The sequence below is a fragment of the Lepidothrix coronata genome, unplaced genomic scaffold, assembly GCF_001604755.1.
Source record: "Lepidothrix coronata isolate B3197 unplaced genomic scaffold, Lepidothrix_coronata-1.0 Scaffold64, whole genome shotgun sequence".
Lineage (NCBI taxonomy): Eukaryota > Metazoa > Chordata > Aves > Passeriformes > Pipridae > Lepidothrix > Lepidothrix coronata.
This window is the reverse complement of record NW_016690244.1, coordinates 515,848-528,224: the sequence shown is the minus strand read 5'-3', so window position 1 is coordinate 528,224 and position 12,377 is coordinate 515,848.

Genomic DNA, 12,377 nt, shown 5'->3' with positions numbered 1-12,377 from the left:
CAGTGTAAATTATATACTTGCTTGCATTGAGAAGTAAGTAATGAAAATTTTCTTGTCTGGTCCTGTATGATAATCTGTTGCCGTTATCCATGGAAGATTTTTCACGTCTAGTGAGATATTATCCCTATTATGTGCAACATCAGGAAATGTAGAACACTAAAAATAAAGTATGTTTGTCTCCATAGTGCAGTGGAATGAAAACAGATGGTAGGCAACACATATGGCTGCCAGAAGCTGGCAGCACCCATTTGCAGAGTTCTTGCAGCTCAAAACAAAACAAGCCAAAACAAAGGAGCTCGAAGGGGAGCAGAGATTGTTCCAGGCAGATATCAGGATATCTGTCCTCCAGGTGCACACTCCCCATTTCTTTACCTTCAGTTGGTAAAGCTAGAAATGGAAGTATACTACTAGTTAAGAATTTAATAGACCTCCTTAGTATTTGTCAAAACTTATAATTTCTTAAGTATTGGTATTACTTAAAATAAATCTCTAATTTCCACTGTAGGTTCAAACTTCTGGTTTTGGACAAAATTTAAAATTTTGCAAAGTAATTCAACATAAAAAAATGTGTCAATATTGAAGGAACTTCTCTGTCACTGCTTCGCATCATATGGAGGGTCAAGAAAGAAATTGCAGACAGGTGACTTCCTTAAACAGAGTTGCTGGAATAGACCTAGGTCCTTTCTAGAATTTGAATAATTTTTTTCCATTTATTCAACTTTGTGCTAGTTTTGAAGGTTCTTTTATGGGGTGCTATTGTTGCGAGCAGTGCTTCATGCCTTGTAGTTCATGGCCTCTCTAAGCAGTAATCAGTGATGTAATGTATATTACAGGTAACTATAGGATTGTTGGCCATATAGTGTCATCAACATAAGCAGCAGGAAAGAGTAATAGCACTAATAACTGGGACAATTCTATGTTCTTTATGCTAATCTTGAATATTTAACCTAAGCAGGAGGACAGTAGAGTAAAAAGAAAAAAAAAGTCTTCAGTAGGTTGATACAGTTTCTTCTTCTCTTAAGGGTATGGAACAGAATTTTGAGACTGTGTTAGGGCACTTAAAAATGGCCAAGGAACAAGCCAAGGGCAAACAGCCTTAAATATTTGTATTTTAGGTGTGCAGATATTATGAAATGTGTAAGGGTTTACATGTGACGGTCTGAATAAGAGAACAGGGGTTTTTCCATTGTCAAGATTTTTATTCTTATTCTTAGTCTTTGGTTTTTTTATGGTAAGCTTTATAGTTAAGCTATTAGCTCTGTTTATAATTAGCCTGCTTCAGTTTCTGTAGCTTTATCTTTATCTACACATTTTTATCTAATGTAAAATACATTTTAATTTGCTTTAATTTATGTGGAGAATTGTAGCTGTATGGTAAGTACACTGTGACAGAAATTAAGTCGATTTCTTTTTTTGGTTGATAAAAGGGATAGATTAAAAATATTCAAACTCAGCAAAACAAAACAAAAAAAAGCAATTGTAATTAAAATTGATGACACCCAGAAACCAACAAAAATAACAGGACTTAATAAAATTTTATGGTGAATGAAAATGTAATGGACTACATAAGTAGTGCTGACAAAAGTAGCTTCCATGACTGACCCTGTTTTTGAGGCATTTTTCTATGTGTTCATTTATATTTATGTCCCTTAAAGTTTTCAGTAGAAGAAAATTGCTCAGAGTAGTGAACAGCTTTTTTAAAAAGCCGTCTAAGATTTAAGGAATATCTGTTTTTAAATATTTTTTGTTTTTACTAATCTAAGCTGTATAATTTTAAAATTAGGAACAGGGTCCTGCTTGCTTGTTACAGGTTCTTTCTTTGTTCCAGTGGATAATTGGGATCTTTGATTTTGGAAAAAGCGTGTTTAGTGGCATATTGTAGCCAAGAGCTTTAGGAGCATGCTATCTGTAATGATTATGGAATTTCAGTGTGGCATTGAGCACCTACAGATACTTCAAGGACTGAGTCTTAAGTGCTGGTTAGCTATGACCTTCTATTAGAGGTCTTAAAAATTGGGGGAAAAGATGATTTCACTATGCATTTTGATTGTGATGTTTCAATGTACATTCTGTTAATTTGATCCTCTGTTACATAATGCTATGTGTTATTTCATATCCTTGGAACTTCAGTAATATGGTGTATGTCTCCCATATCCTTGAAGTCCCAGGAGAAAATATTTCCCCCCCTGAAAAACATCAGCCAGCAGTTTATCTCTGTCACAATCAAGAGGAATTGCTGAACTTAATTTAGATAAGCAGTTCAGATAACAATATACAGACTCCCTTGTGAAACAGTCATAAGGACGCCAGCTGACATAAGAAAATGAAGATGTCCAGGAGTAATGTTTAAGCAAACTCACAGTAAAGTAGGTGGAACAGTTGGTCACAGCCTTTTAGAGCAGATGGAAACACCAGCGAGTACAGAATGGAAGGAGAGAGACTCACTTCTTGCTTCTGCGTTACCATTGTGATGAGATGGATGGAAGGTAATGGAATATATGTGTGTCCAGGCTTGCATTATATCAAAAATCTAAGTAACATACTTAAACTGCAGCAGTTTTTACTTTTAGCCAAAGTGTCAGGGAAATAAATAGTATATTAAAAAGCAAAGTTCACCACTGGCAAAAAAGATGTAAAACTTTATTGTCCAAAAGGGAAGTGCCTGCTTGTGGACTGCATTAAGAATTGTGGAGCCATTCTCGTTTGGTTTAGTAAGAAGCATGTGCCAAACTGGTTTTGATTTGTGTGTTTTCTTTTGTTAGGTTGTTTAGATAGGAGGTTTTTGCCTGAGTATGCTTACTGATTTCCATGATGCTGGCAATAATGGTTTCAAAGAAAATAGTCCCTCCCATTCAAAAATTAAAACTAAAGATTGGAATAAAAAAACCCAAACCCAACACCTCCACCGAGGAGGTAACAGGACAAACAGGAAGTGCAGGAAGTGTTAGAGGCTGCGGTTTAATTTTAACCCTTGAGGATAGAAAAAAGTTGAGATCAAGTTAGTGCTGATAAATGAATGTCAAGTTTGCATCATTGAGGATTTATTTAGCAAAACAAGCTAATTGTTTCATTTTTTTCATAAATATTTTTGAAAGAAGTTTGTATCATCATGGAGCCTTTCAAAAGGAAACAGCATCTTAGCAAATTCTTGCTCAAGTGTCAGTGCTACATATTATCTGCCTTTATAAGAAGTTGTCTCGCCCCTTGACAACATTAGTATTGATATCAGTTATTCCTCTACTTCAGTCAGTCTTTGATAATTTTTTTTTTAATAAAAATTCATTTGACTTTTTTTAACAAGGGTGAAAACCCAGGGTTCATATTTACTGCAACAAACATTGCAATTTTTCTTGACTATGTGCTGTGACTGTCTATAATCTGCAACTTCATAGTTATGTATCACATTTTTAAGGCTTGCCAGTAATTCATATTTGTACACTAGTTTATTGCTGAAAAAAATTAATGAATGACAGAAAGATATGAAGAAATGGGCATTCAGCCAGTCCCAATATATAAATAACTTTCTGAAGACACAGGGAGATTTACATGCATTTCTGGCCCCCATGATAGGAAACAGACTAAGAAACACTTGCCAGAGTACATTTACCTTTTTTATTTCATTTACTTCACATACAGGACTGATTACCAACCTTTTGTAAATAGTCAGTGAAAAATACAAGGTCCATCTGTGAGCAGAGGATGGAGGCAACATGTGTGCTGGTGGAAGAGTGGCTGGAAAATTGTGTGTGTAGAAAAAAAAAAGGAAATAATACCATTCGTTTTTACAGAACATGTGTTTTACTGGCATGTGATAAATTCAGTGGAAATCAACTAGAACCGGTTGTATACCTAGGATTGAACATTAAATCCATAACTGGGGGATATTTTTATTGAAAAAATTGTAGGGAAGGAACACTCCAGTTGTGTAGTGTTACTTGTGGGTTGAGCAGGAGTAACCACCAGCAGTACTGGTTAGTGCATTTTGTATTTAACACACATTAAAATGAGAAAACCAGCACTAGTATATATGAGCATTAGCTGTATTAGTAGTAAGATGGATGTATCCTACAGTGCAGCATAATCAGATGCTTGTTTAACATCTGATATCCACTGTCCCCTGGGGTAACCCTCCCTGTTGTTTTCACTGTTAAAACGCCTTCCAAATTTCCCTTCTTCTAAACTAGTGGTTTTCATCCTCTGAAGCAGTTTCTGCAGTGGCGATCAAGGCAATATTCCAGTGACTCTTAGGTAGGATCTGGAGGCTTCCACAACATCGCTGGATTCTATCCTTTTCTTGCTTCCCCTGTGTATTGCAGTCTGATATCCCAACCCCCCCTTCCAGCTTCCATGTATTCCCCAGCTCATGAGAGCTGCTGTTCCTTCTTCTCTAATGGGCAGTGGGAGAAAGGAAGCTGTGAGAATGACAGTAACATGGTCTGCTGAGGGAGTTCCTTGAATGTGGTCCTCTGAATCTGCCACATTCTTCATTGCTGGGAGATTTTGTTCACCTCTTTTATCATTTTAATTCCTGCCTGCTTTTTGGGGGTGGTAGTGGTGGTGTGTCCACAGCCTTGGTGTATTCATAGGACAACTGAATCCTCACCCCGTATCATTCCAGTAATGTGTCCCTCAATAATGATTCCTCACTCCTATTTTCCCAGCATAGTTCCTGTTCCCAGCAGGCCTACTAGCCACTAATGGTAGCCTGGTGCAGACTTGGTAACAGAGGCCTTTCCTCACACCACTTTAAGACCCACTGTCATCCAGGAGCCTAAGAAGTGAGGGGAGTGGTGTAAGGCCCACAAAGCAGGGGAAAGGGAAGCTGCAGCCATTCAAAGGGAAGGATGTTAGGACCAACATTAGAACCGAGAATCTTTTTGTGTGTCTATAAATACAGTTCAGAAAGGCAATGAGGCTCCTGACCAAAATAAATCAGCAGATTTTACTTCTTGGGAAAACTGTTCCTCACACCTTATAGAAACATTACAGAAGGACAACTGAAGAAATTGCCATGAAAACTCAAATGAAGGATTATACATTAAATTTGCATTAAGTTTGCATGCTATGCTACAAATACCTGTTGAAAGGTTATACTTTCAATTTAACTCCAGAGAATAACCCAAACAAATACTGAATTGAGAAAAAAATTTTTATTTCATGTCTTTTTGAAGGATTAACTATTGCTTTTTATAAATGAGCAAAGATCTGTAGTAGAAATGCAAAGCACAGCATCCATGTCATTAACATGTTAATTCTTTAAGAGGGAATTGAAAAAGCAGTTTGAACTATTATGGTATTTGCATCTTCATGCTACTCTGTTACAGAACCTGTTAAGCAAGCAATGGCCCTGGCATAGTTAACAACCCTGTAGGGAGCACCAACCTTACAGATCATGGGATATCCCACCATGGCCAGCATAGGAGTAGTATAGATCAAGAGTGGGATGACAGGTGCTACAATCTTCTTTCTACTCATGAAACACAGCATTTGATAAGTGATCAAAAGTTATCAGGGCGGATTTAAACATTAAACAGAAGCTGGATGGAGACATGGGAGTGCCATGTTGTACGTGTGTGCTCTGTTGGGAGAATGTCTGTTGTACTGGGCAGCTTGGGGGTGCTGTGTGCTGTGCTGCACAACGAGGTGTTTGGCTTTGTGGCTAAAAGCAGTCATGCTGGTTTGCTGAAGCACCTCAGAGCTGTAGCATGTGCCTTGGGTTATATTTGATTGCTGTAGCTCCTGCTACGTTCCCATGGGTTGGTTAATGTGCCTGCCTATGTGGCCTGTAACTGTGCTCTGTCCTTGTGGTAGTCAAAGAGTTGATATGGTTTCTGCTTTGCTGTACTTTAACAAAAACAATCAGAAAAGAAAGCATTGTTTGCTCTGAATTCTCTTCAATTCTGCACAGCAACTCAAAATTAGTACCTTTAATTATGTGGGAGAATGGATAACGTGATTAGAAAGCTGAGAAAAACTTTATGATTTGAGAATTAAATGTCACAAAGAACCATATGTATGTAGTTGATCTCTTAAACTTTAGCTATTCTGTGACTTCAAGTAGTTTCATTGTGTTTTCAGTCTTTATGCTCGTGTGCTCTTTCATCATCATTGCTCATGTCCCAGAAAACTGAGTCCAACATATTTTGAGAGAAATGATAGAAAATAATGAGCAGCTGAAAAAAACAGGTTAGCAAACCTGAGGAATTCTCATGCATGCCTTTGGAACTAACAAGTGCCTTTTCAATAAACTGACTGAAAAATGTAAAGTAAAAAAAAGAGCTTCCATGTTTCCCATCATGAGCCACAAGGGAAATGAACTCAGTAGAAAAATGTCATGTTTCAGTAGAATGTCAAATATATCTCAAAGGGTACAGGAACACAAAAGAATCTGTAATAATATCTCTGTCTTGACCCAAAGAACTAACTTCAGTACTCATTACAAGGTAAATGGAATTCTGACAGCGTCAAATATTTTCAAAATCTGCTAGAAAATATATTGATGCATAAACTGCATTTTTAATTTAAGACACAGCAGAGGAAAAAAAACGTTAAATCCAACAGGAACTGATGCTGTGTTGCAATTTCTGGATAATGTGTATTGCCTTTTCATGAAAACCTGACAAACTCATTGCACCGATTACCCGGAAATAAAAGAATGTGAGCAGCAGTAAAAGCCAACATACAAGAAAGCACACTACATCCAGATAAATTTCGAGAGCTTCAGAGCTTCCCACTCTTCGAAGGCTTTCTGGAATAAAAACTTCCAGAAGAAGAGCATGTGTGGAATAATACGGCTCAGTGAAAACCAGCTAAATAAAAAAGAAGGTGAGTTGTTATTACAACAATTCAATAGCATGATGCTAAAAACTTTGGCATGAATTTACTATGAAGCACAGTACAGGAAAATTTATTCTAATTGTTATATAAGAACACAGAACGCTAAGTTGTTCTTTGTAAAATTAGTTTTAAAAGAATGGGGGATATGATTATTGTGTAACAGTTAACAGATGTGTTGCAAAAGTGGTTATGCTGCCTTCTTTCATATTTTGGTCTGTCACTAAGGTAAAACACACAGTATCTCTTTTTAAGGTTCTTTGCTTCATAGTGTGCAAGGAATGGAGGAATATTCTAGAAGAACTGCATTGATGAAAAGCATTTTTATTTTCTGTTCTACAAATTAAATCCACAGTAGATTTCAAAAAGAAATTTATAAAATAATGAGGACTACTGCTTCCATATTCCTTAGGCTATAAAAAAACCCCACAAATATAAGTATATCAAACCAACTTGCTTTTAATGCATCCTGTAGGTGAAAAATTTTATTCTAGAACATTAAAATGAATTAAAAAATTATTAAGGCACATATATTCGAAGTCATTCAAAAGATTGTTTTCCTTCCTCATAGGTGACAGACATGAATCAAAGAAAGAAATGCTGTGATCAGGATGCAGCTTTCTGAAGTGCTCAGAAATGGAGAGATGCTTTTGGAACTCATGCTGTGCTGAAGACCTAGACTGAGATTCCCAGATTCTAATATAAATATGCCATAGCAAAGTGCTGGCTAAATATTTCCTGAGTAGTCAAACACCTTGTCCTGGCCAATACTGAAAGCTGTTGCTACTGCAGCTTCTGCTACCTCTACCAGCAGTGGCCACAGTCATAGTGAGCAAGAGGCATATAACAACCACTGATTTGGATGATCTTACTTCAACTAAAGACTGAGGTAATGTGTTCTTATTTTCTTAAATAAAAACGGGAGGGCCCTAAGGAGCATGAAGAATCTATAGGTAGATGGGAGCAATATAAGGTAGGTAGTGGAAAGAGAATATAAGCAGTTTTAGTTGGGTAAAAATAGAACAGGAGACCATAACCTAGACATGTAAACATTTACTGTGTTGCATTTACTACTCTATTTACCCATTCTCGTAATAAATGCAGCAAGACTAAAATACTAAGGAGAAACACCACTATTGAAGCAAATAATGGAGGACAGCTGATATCTTGGAGAGAAACATTCAAGACCCAGAAGTACCAATGTGTTAAAGGATCTAAAGGAATAACAAAAGATTTTTGATGCATTTCTGATCTCCTTGCTTAATATTAACACCTAATGAAAATAGAGAGGGGCATGAAGCAGCTAGCAGTGACCATTTTTAAACATTGCTTGTTTAATCGTACAAACTGTTGAATTACAAAACTCCTACTGAAATAAATAGGAACTGTTGCTGTTGAGCTCTGTTACAAATTAGGACACCTGAGAAATTGTTGAATAGCTGATCTATAACAAATAATTTTGTTAGGCAGTTGTAAATTTGGATAATGCTTATGTTTAAGTGTGTGGCTGAGTATTGTGCATATTTTACCTGTTCAGGTCTACCTTTTTTTTTTTTTTTTAAATTTTTTTGGTTCAAGTGTACATTTGACATAATTAATCTGAAACAATGCATTTGAGCAAAGGGAATTTTTAGTAAACAGGTTCCTGGAAAGCTAAACAACTGAAGTCAGCTAGAAAAGAGTATTCGCAAAACCATATTATTATATAAACTTCCTCTTCTAAACTGCTTTGTAATTGTCAGGAGCACACAGTGAGCATGTTCCCTGTGTTGTGGACTATAAAAGAGTAATTCAAATTTTAGAGTATCTAGTACCAAATCAAACCCATCATGATCTAATAATTCAAAGCACTAAACCAGTATAAACTGAAGCTGCCAGTACAAATTTGCTCAAAGGGTTTGTTCATTAATTTGTTGGATGGGTAACTTCAAACTGTCTGACTATCTGTGGTTCTGCTAGTCTGCAGACCCTTCACGGGGTCCCTTGACGGGACCCTTCATAGTTAGCCCAGAATTTTCTTTTTGGTAGTTCCTTCTTATTGTCTTCCCCACTTTCTGTGCTCAGGTTTATTGTTTGCTGATGTCTTCATGTGTGCCTACCCTAGCCCTCTTTCAGTTGGGTGTTTACACATCATTCACTCAACTCTTTCTGTTGTTCTTTGCCTCCGTTATTTATTTATCCAAATTTTCCAAAACTTGTACCCTCCTTCTCTTTCTGCCTTTGACCTCAGTGTAAGCTATGTGAGTGCACTGGCCACACCTTAACAACATGCTCTGCCTCAATGGAGGTTGAGCCATTGGGTCTTCTCTGAGACTTTCCTCTTCTTGGATTGCCATGAGAACCACATAATGCCATTCTGAGAAAGAAAATGGAAATGCTCATCCTGGCCTAATCATCATCAATTCCAGTCAAAACTGGTGGTACAATGAAGCTGTGCAGAAAAGCTTCTCCTTCCTATTTCCTCCCCATAACTACTAATCATAAATCAAAACATAATTTATCAGAGATGATTGAATTTTAGCTCAAAAGAGCAAAATACCATCTCTTTAGACACTTCCCAGAATAGTGGGCTTCTCTGTTGTTCACATCAGTCATCACTTTTCCCCACAGATTCAACATATTCATGCATGCCTCCTTCACCTTCCTGCCTCCCAGGAATGAGTAGACATAAACTGCTATTAGGAAGCAGTCTTGATACTCACTCTGGATCCATCATGGATTTCTGTCTGGAAGGCTATAGAAATACATTGGTAATGGGGACCTTCAATGAGCAAGGAGAGTATTGCTGGGTAAAAATTAATTACCACTCACATTTTCTTGCCCAAAGAGTCTTGGATGAACTTCTAGGAACAAAACTCCATGTCTTAGCCAAAAATATATTGCCCTTTGAAAAGAGAGAGCTCCTTTTCAGGAGTTTTCAGGGCTGGCATAGAGGGACAGGAAGAAAGGGGTTATGTGGCTAACACAAAGGAAAGCTACTCAAGTGAGGCAAGCCTAGCATGCTTTGCTGTGTTCAGCACCCTGAGCTCAAGGGAGTGTCTTTGTGAATGGCATGCCATGTCCAAACCTTGCTGGCTGTTTGCATTCTCCACACTAATTAACAATGCCATAATGCAGTTGGTGATTCCCAGCCTACAAATGATCACAGCAATCTGCCTCTCAGCTCAGATAACTGCTGATGGCCACTGCCATGTCATGGATGTTCAGCACAGATCTCAAAACACATCACCTTCTCTCTTATGTGTATCTTTCTGTTGTCTTTGCCCCACCTCAGCACTTGCAGCTTTTCCCAGTGTCACCAACTCTTTTAAAAACCTCAGATGTTAATAGCATGGAAATTAATTTTATTCACATTGAGAATTCCTCTCAGCAGGGCCAGCTCAACCTCCTTTGCTTCATCTCTGCATGCAACTTCTCTCGCCCTATGTGTTCACTGAACAAGAAAGCTTTCTCCTAGAAAAGGAACTTCAATACAAATGTATTTAATTACTATGACCAGCCCCTGCCTTAGCAGCAACTCTGTTTATGCTGCTCAGAGAAAGTGTGTCACAGTTTAAGACTGAGCTGACAGTGAGGCCACTAGATGGACTTGGATACTAGAGCACTTCTAGTCACAGTTAAATAAATATTTGATGTTAACAAGTGACACCACTTCCACATTCCGTGTGAGAGAGTGCAGTTCAGGACAGAAGCCAGGCATGTAAGTGCGAAGGTCTCTAACATAACCTGCCTTTCCTGCAGCAGGAGATGGTGCGGTCCTGGGGACAGTCAGAGAGGTCAGTGCAGCGGTCCCAGCCATGCAAGGGCAGTCCAGGTGCAGGGCCCTGGAGTCCCTGCAGTTAACCCTGGGGCTTCTGCTGGCTTCTGCTGGACCTCTTGCCTAGCAACAACCTGTCAGCAGCGGGCTCACAACCTACACTGCTCCAAAGTCTTCCACACCTCTGGCAATAGAACAGCAATTAACAGGTTAGTTATGGGGCAGTAATTGGAGAGTAAGAAGGGTTTAACCCCTTCAATCCCTCTGCCAAATTGTCACTGAGTGGCATGTTGTTCTTGGAGGACTAAGACGGAAAAGACCTGGTGTTTTCCAGGAGACTGGTTGTGGATCAGTCTGGACCCAGGAAAAGCTACTGACAAACACACCATGGATACATCAGGCATGTAAGTAAGTCCTGGGCAAGGTTCAGATGAGAATGTCAGGCAGTGCATTGACAGTCTGAATAGCCACAGAAAACCACTAGTGTGGGCTCTTGCTAATGCAACAACGGTATTTGAAATGCATTTGTGTAAATATGCATGACCCAGCTAAATTTATATTGTTAAATGATCCAGACATGGGTAGACTTTTCTTAAATACCTTGGAATCATGCCCTGAAGCTCATTCACAAAGAAGGCAGTACAAGTATGTTGATCACTGTCGTGTTGTTCTACCACAATCCTACTCAATAATTTGATCCGTTATTTCACAATTATGTTAATGAGTTATGATGAATTTTTTAAATGCAGTACAATATGGAAATTACTATATTGCAAATGTAAATATTTGATACTAAAATATGCAATGTTTATTTACATCTTATTACAATTACATACAATGTGGAATGTATAATGTAATGGGCATCAACTTAGTTCCATAAATATTTTAGAACAAAATTACACTTTTTCCTGTGTAGTTTGCAGAAAAATGAGAGCTGTGATTGGTCATTTAGGTAAGTGGTGTATCCAGGTATGCTCTCAGAGTAGATAAATGTACACAGAAATACTTAAAGACCATACATACAGCTGTCTTACTGCTAAAAAGATTGAACACAAAGTAATGTTACAATAAATATTTTGCTTACTAAAACCAGTAGTGAAACTGGTTTAAGTAGATGATTGTTTTGAAAATTTGTAGGGTACTTCTATTTATATTACGGTCTCTAACTATGAGGACAAGTAAATCTCCAATGAATTGAAATAAGAGTTCATGTATATTATCTCAAGGAGACTATTAATTTTAAATATCACACGATAAGTGTAAAGTATTTGACATAAACTGGTAGTGCATGATAAGGCAGGTGGCATCCAGTAAAGAAATTCCACTCCTATCAAAATGTTATGGTGCTTAAATTTGATTCATGCTCAAATTTAATTCTGTCTTTGTTTTAGCAGGGATCACTTAAAATGTGATGAGCAGTTTCGTTTCACTGCTCTGCCTCTTCAATCCACGGAGGCAGCTGCTTGTAGTCTCATGAGAACTTTGTCCCACAATTCTGCATGGCTAGGAATGCACCCACTCAGCCTACACATGTAAGTATTAGGATAAAACCAACATCAACAATAAGCCAGTAACATGCCATGCAGCTAGTATAGTATATGATGAGAATTAAACAGAGACCAACTTGAACAAAGTAATTTCAAAGACTAAAGAAAATGCTTGGAGGAACATCAATATTTCTCCTATATTTGCTCCAGCATGACACATAGACTGAACATGTCTGACCATGCACATTCAAAGAACTGCCAAGAAGAAACTCCCTCCCTCTGTCTTTCTCTAATATATA